Genomic DNA, 884 nt, shown 5'->3' with positions numbered 1-884 from the left:
TTATATATTATGTATGAGGTTGAAATGTAATATTTGTAACAAGTATCTAATAATTAAGGGGCTGTGGTATGTGTGAACCCATAAATTAATAGAATCACTTTATTATTTCCATATATGCCACGTTGCTAACGAACTTTCCAAGATAATCTGTCTTCATCCGAATTCAAGTTTCTTCCACTGGATTTAAACAAGTATGTCTTCATGTCCTAAGTACCACTATTTTAATCCCTGCAATCTTCGTTTACAGAAAGTTATATTTTGTGCTTTAATTTGCTATCCGAAGGAACATTTCGGGCCAATTCATTTCGTAATAGCTACGAAACAAATTACTATTTTCCTATAATTTATCATTGTCGGTACGTGCTTCATTGCTTTTGCTTTTATATATTTTTATTTTTAATTTTCCCTCCTCTTTATCAAGATTTGTAAATTATTCTCCTACCCTAACTTTACAATGTTTATCATGCACAAGTAACAAGATTTGAGTGTTGAAGTAATATTCAATAACCCAAACGCAGCTTTAATAAATTGTTTCAACTTTCAATATACCTAATTTGCAGATTAAAAAAGAATTGTTAGTAAAAATTTCCATAAATTCCTGTTTGCAATTTTGTTCTAGTTATAATGGATCTAGGCCTTTTTTATTGTCACAAATGGACTAAAGCTTGGATTTAAAAGAAGTAGCACTTGGGCTTTGGAATGCTCGTTTTATAATGGCCCATAATCCAGACCAAAAATATTGAAGATAGCAAATAATTAGGGCTGTTGTAAACTTCTAACATACCACCATTAGACAAAATATTTTGGAGAAGTATTTGTAGTTTTTTTTAAATACAAATATTTTATTTTGTATTTATATTTGGTAAATAAAAAAGATTATTAGT

Source organism: Arachis ipaensis, chromosome B09 (assembly GCF_000816755.2).
Source record: "Arachis ipaensis cultivar K30076 chromosome B09, Araip1.1, whole genome shotgun sequence".
Lineage (NCBI taxonomy): Eukaryota > Viridiplantae > Streptophyta > Magnoliopsida > Fabales > Fabaceae > Arachis > Arachis ipaensis.
This window is presented reverse-complemented; position numbering follows the sequence as displayed.